The sequence below is a fragment of the Lucilia sericata genome, unplaced genomic scaffold (assembly GCF_015586225.1).
Source record: "Lucilia sericata isolate MDLA Ls3-8-SP2 unplaced genomic scaffold, ASM1558622v1 Contig001999F_arrow, whole genome shotgun sequence".
Taxonomy (NCBI): domain Eukaryota; kingdom Metazoa; phylum Arthropoda; class Insecta; order Diptera; family Calliphoridae; genus Lucilia; species Lucilia sericata.
Genome location: NW_023995866.1, coordinates 45,155 through 51,178, shown reverse-complemented (window position 1 = coordinate 51,178; position 6,024 = coordinate 45,155).

Genomic DNA, 6,024 nt, shown 5'->3' with positions numbered 1-6,024 from the left:
ATTATTTTTTCTTAAAGTGCACAAAATATTTATTGGGAAGATCTCTGTAAATACATACATACTAACGGTTGTATTTATAAAAACTTATTTTAGGTTTATTAACCAATTTTTGGCAAAATTTACGAAATACTAACATAAAATGACAGCCAAATTGAACAGTGCTTCCAAGTTAAACAAAAAAAAACAGCACAATAGTTAATGTAGGTTTATTGTCTGTTTATAATTATACCCTTCACCTTCGTGAGAAGGGAGTCGATTAAGCCATGTCCGTCTGTCTGTCTGTCTGTTGAAATCAGTTTTTAGAGGACCCCAGATATCGGCGAGATCCGAATCTTCAATAATTCTGTTAGACATGCTTTCGAGAAGATCGCTATTTAAAATCAGCAAAATCGGTGCATAAATGACGGAGATATAAGCAAAAATCCGAGACAACCTCTGAAAATTTCATAAAAAAAGACAATTTTTTTCATGCTTTGGTTAATAAGCAACAACAACAACACTGCTTATTCATTGAGTATTTCGTTTCACATGTTTGGATGGCTGTGTGTTTCATTGCCTTGTGTATATTGTTTTTGTTTCTTGGTGTATTCAGTTTTGTATGTTTGGATGGCTGTGTGTTTCATTGCCTTGTGTATATGATTTTTGTTTGTTGGTGTACAGTTTCGTATGTTTGATGTCTGTTGGTTTCATTGCGTTGTGTATTTTGTTTTTGTTTTTTGTGTATTTCGTTTCGTATGTTTGGATGTCTGTTGGTTTTACGCCTTGTGTATTTTGTTTTTTGAGTGCTTATTTCGTTTAGCGTTGTTGTTGTTCATTTTGTTTTGCTATTGCTATAATAATGATATAATCGGGAAAATTAAATAGGTACATAAATTTAAATTTTATAAAATTTATATTTTTAAATACACTATGGTGAAGGGTATATAAGATTCGGCACAGCCGAATATAGCACTCTTACTTGTTTTTTAATGGTTTTTAAGGCTAAAGTGGGCTTTAACAATTGTGTGCATTAACACCAAAATAATTTTTTATGAATACAAGCGTAAGTGTATTATAATAGAAAATGTGATTTTTTTCGGTAAATTATGAAAATTTATTTACATTTTCCGGGATTTGGAAATCTTGAAAAGCCCGGGATGAGATATATTTTAAAATCCCAAACATAAAATTTTTTTATTTTATAAAGATAACATAGCCTGAGTGGAATAATGTTTGATCCAAATGAAAAATTCTACTCCGGCAAATAAATTTTGCAATACTTAAGTTTATGCCGAAAATTATGTAAAATTAATATTTTTGTGAAAAATAAACATAAAAGTGTCAAAAATATGGAAAAATTATATACCGAATCAAAGAATCTTTATTGTAAATAGAAAAATTTACTCCGGTGGTGTAATTTTTAAAATTTACACGTTATATAATCAGCTGCATCAACCCATATGAGGGTAAATACCTCATATTTGTTTTGTTATAAAAAGCGTTCCGGAACAAAATTTTTTAGTTAAATGCTGTATCTACAAAGTGTAAATATAAAATAAAAAACAATATTGTTTAATTTGTTAACATTTAATACAAAAAATATTATTGTTATATTAAGTTGATACATGCGTACCAATTATTCATTATTTATATAAGAAAAATATTTCACATATAAATACCATGTCGCCATCTCTTAATGGAGTTGTTCTTTCACACCATTTAACTCTTCTTGTTAATGTTGGAAAATACCCGAATACCCAAAATCTGTCACGAAGTCTCAGTGTTTTCTAAGGCCGTGTCTATATAAGACAAATATTTATTATACTAAACGTCAAAATGTTATTATGATAAAAAATTAGCAGGTATAGACAGCATTTGTTAGCGTTATAGCGTCGTTATGACAATGTTTAGACAACTTTGTCTTGATAAAAAAACGTCATTGTATTGTAAAATTTGTATAGAATTTTGTTTTTGTGCAATTATAATTGATTGATTTAGTGAAATTAGTGTTTATTTACAAAGTTTGCATTTAATTTCAATTGTTTCTGTAAAATATAGCATTATTTCAGTAAAATTATCTGTGAGTTGTCGTGATAAAATCAGCATTTTGAAACTCCTATGCATTAACGTAAACAAAAAACTGAACATTTTTCTGTCGACGTTTTTTCAAGTGCTGTGATAAATATTTGTCTAATATAGACACGGCGTAAGACTACAGAACTTACCATCTGCCTCATCACATGTTTGAACCACATTTCCATACCCATCAAGGAAGAGATTTGGTGTCAAGGCTTATTGGCAAGAGCGTTAATGGGCGTGAATTGGCAATGTTTTCTGTTCCTATTAAAAAGGACTGCAAAACATGTTCTTTAGGCGAAACATATTTTAAAGTTTTCCGGAGCACTTTCTTAACGCACTGGACCATTCTTTTCCATATTCCACCCTCAAACGGATTTACTGAGCAATTAAAACTCCACTCAAAACCTTTACCATTTTTTCGGCTTCAAAAACTTCTGTAAAACCTTTAGCCTCTTCATTAGCACCAATGAAATTTGTTTCCGTTGTCAGAACGTAATCGTACTGGAACACCCCAGCGATTCATGAAATTCCTCATAGCAATAATGTAGGAGTCGGTTTATAAGTCATGGGCTACTTCCAAGTGTATTGCCCGAATTGTAAGGAAAGTAAAGAGTGCCTCCCATTTTTTTCAGTTTTCTAAAAGGTATCTTTACGCAGAACGCTTTGGCGTAAAAAACTTGTCCTATTTTTTGAAAATTTTGCCACTGCGTCCTTCCGAATATGACCTATTTTTTATCAAAACTTCAACTTTGGGCGACATGTTCTAAAATCCCAAAGCTGGGATCAGAAAACTGAAAGCAGTTTTGGAAACCTCAATATGTTTTATATTTACTCCAAAAGTATTTTCCCAGCCCTGAAAAAGTAAAAAATCCCATTTTGGGGATTTTCATTCCTATTTTTGGGAATTGCGGGATGCCCTTTGACCTTTTCAATTTTTTTTTTGCATTTTCTTATTTGAAATGACAAATTTGTTGAAAATTTCATTGAGTTTTGTTCATAAATAAAGATTTTGTCATATATTACATATTTGTTTAATTTCTAAAACTATGATTTATATTAAAATTTTAATAGGGTCACAGATAGCTACAACAATTTAGTCCATATTTATCCCTTAATATCTTTTTTTAGTTAGATATGGAAATTCTCGATTCTTTACAAAAATTTTCAAGCCAATATCTCAATTACATTCAAAAATATGTTCATTTAAACCTGTATCCTTTAATTTCATATTTTTCATATATTAGTATTAAATATGACAGAACATATTTAAATCTTATATTTACCTATTTTCTATTTGTTTGCTTATCCTTATAATTGAAAGGTCCTATTATGCTTAAATTTTCAGAAATTTATAACTATTTTTTACCTAAATTTTTCGACAGATCATTTCGTTCTGTTTCGTTTATGATCATGTAGGTAAAAATATACAGGTAATGATAATTTCGATTCATTCACTAATAAGAAATATCAATGACTGAATTACAGGTTATAGTAATATAGTCCTAAATGTTAATAGGTAGACAATTCGTAATTTTTTACTTTGGAATACCTGTATCGGAAATGACAAGAATTGGTATATAAGTAAACTTCTCAGATTTTAAGTACCATATTTAATAAATCTACAATGAAGATTACATTAAAGTACGAAGAGTTGTATTCCGGTTTATGGAGTGTATCTTCAAAAGGGCCAGAAAGAATTGAAGACATTTCAAATTATATAAAAACTACATATAGTAGAAAAGTAGACAAAACAGGCATATCAAAAATTGAAAACTTTTTGATTAAAAAGTAAGTCTGTGGATGGAAATCAAAAGAAATTTCGATTAAAATTTTGTAGTTGGATGGAAACTACTACGGAAATCTCAACTTACAACACATCAACAGGAGCGCCTTGCAAGTCATACGAAGACTTATGTTCAAGGTAAAAAAAAGAGGGTCACACAAAAACTTTTTTCAATCTCAAATGAGGAAATTGCTGATACATTTAACGAAATGCTGAAAAAGGAAAACCAACCTATGGATGCCGTACATATTGCAACTATTCTTCCTAATGCATCACCAAAACGACTTAAGCAAATTGTGGAAAGTATACCAACTCCAACATCACAATCAAATTTTACTGAATAGGAAGCAATAGCTTATGTTGGAACTGGGTCTCAGTCGAAATAAGTACCAAATATTAAGGAAAGCTCTGCATGAAAAAGGACACAATATATTACCATCATACAAGGCGATCCAGGAAAAAAACAAACTATCCTACCTATTGCTGTTAATGATGTGGAAGCTTGTATTGGTATATCATCTTTGCTCGAAAACACAGCATCAAGAATTGTGTCAGACTTTTCAGAAGACCAACTAAGTAAAATTCATAACTGTGATGTTGTCTTAATGTGTAAGTGGGGTTGTGACGGTTTATCAGCACTTCCAGAATACAAACAAGCTTGTGGAAGTCGGACATTAGTAGACTACAAAAGTGTATTTATGTCATCATTAGTGCCATTACGAATTCGTTCATATTCCCTTAATCCATCATCGTCAAGCATCGGAAATTCATTTGAAGATATATGGATCAATACAACTCCGGGTTCAAAAAATTTTTGTAGACCCATTTGCATAAAAATAAAGGAATACTCTATTAACGTATCATATCAGCTAAGCTTAACAATGATTGATGGAAAGGTCAGCAATGCCATAACAGAAACTTCTTCCTTCTGGAGATGCTCAATATGTAATGAGAAAAAGTCGCAATTCTCAAATATAAACAAAAGCAGAAGTATTAATGAAGAAGTCCTGTCTTTCGGAATTTCACCACTTCATGCCAGAATACGATTTTTGGATTACATTTTACACATAGCATACGACCTCAAATATAGAAGTGTGCCAGAGAATCTTACTAAATCAACAAAAAATAATGAAGAATTGAAAGAACTGAGAGCTGCGGAAAAAAGCAGAATCCAAGAAGAATTTAAATTTCAGATGGGATTAAACATCGACAAACCACTTCCAAGTTGCGGTAGTACAAATGACGGTAATACGGCGAGAAGGTTTTTTCGTGATTTTGAAATTACTTCAAAAATAACTGGAATCGACAAGGAGTTGCTTCGAAGAGTTAACACTATTTTAATGGCACTGAATAGTAAACATAAAATTAATGGAAATCGATTTGGGGAATATACATCTGAAATTTCTAAATTACTTGTATCTCTGTATCCATGGAGGGAATAACACCAACAGTACACAAAGTATTGTGTCATGGTCAAATAATAATTGAATCGAATATTCTTCCACTTGGAGAGTTAACAGAAGAAGCCCAGGAAGCGAGGAATCGAGATTTTAAGCATGTTCAACTATTCAGCTCAAGAAAATGCTCCAGGCAATCACAGAATGAAGATATTTTTAATAGTTTACTTCTATCTTCTGATCCTGTTCTTTCAACTATGCGAAAAAGATGGATTTGTTATGAAACTCTATCATCTCAAAACAAGGGAGATTTAAAGGATTTATATTACCTTCTGGATATGTATACCGATATGACAGATTATTTTATAGAAAATAAGTAGTGTTAGGAATTAACTATATAAGTAGGTTGTAAGAATTAATTGTATTATGTTTAAGATAAACAGTTCAAATAAAAAAAGCTATTATACTAACTGATGATATTGTATTAAATTGTGTTTTATATTTCGGTGGGCGGGAAAGGTGGTTTGTGTGGGGTGATTTAGGTGTTGTTGTGCGTGGCTCATAATAAAATTATAATTTTTTTATTGTATATACATTGTTATAGTCTTTAATAAAATAATTAACTAAATAATTTTTAAAAATTGTCCAAATATTTTATTCAACACCAAATGTATGATCTGTCATACTTAATACTAAAATATGAAAAAGATGAAATTAAAGGACACAGGTTTAAATGAACATATTTTTGAATGTAATTGAGATATTGGCTTGAAATTTTTTGTAAAG